This window comes from Morone saxatilis, unplaced genomic scaffold, assembly GCF_004916995.1.
Source record: "Morone saxatilis isolate NCDOM2014 unplaced genomic scaffold, NCSU_SB_2.0 Contig11, whole genome shotgun sequence".
NCBI lineage: Eukaryota > Metazoa > Chordata > Actinopteri > Moronidae > Morone > Morone saxatilis.
Window position 1 is genome coordinate 3,449,042 of NW_023339663.1, and position 316 is coordinate 3,449,357.

Here is a 316-nt window from a genome sequence, read left to right on the forward strand (position 1 = left end):
AGCTCAAAGCTGGACCAGTTGGGGTTGAGGTTTAAGGCCTTGCTCAAGGGCACCTCACCAATGTTAATGAACCGCACGAACAAACTCACCACTAACCTTTTCCCAACCACCGCCCAAGGCTTTAATGTAAGGCGTTATTATGGTTAATAAATACCCTTCTCTTAAGTTTTTGCCTTTCAGTAAGTTATTAGTACCACTTTACTAATCAATGCTATAAGTAATAACCTATAAAAGCTTAATAAATCAACTTTGTTGAGGTTTGGAAATATGTAAAGCCAAAATTATGAAACACACCAACTTTAGCGGTTTCATTGCT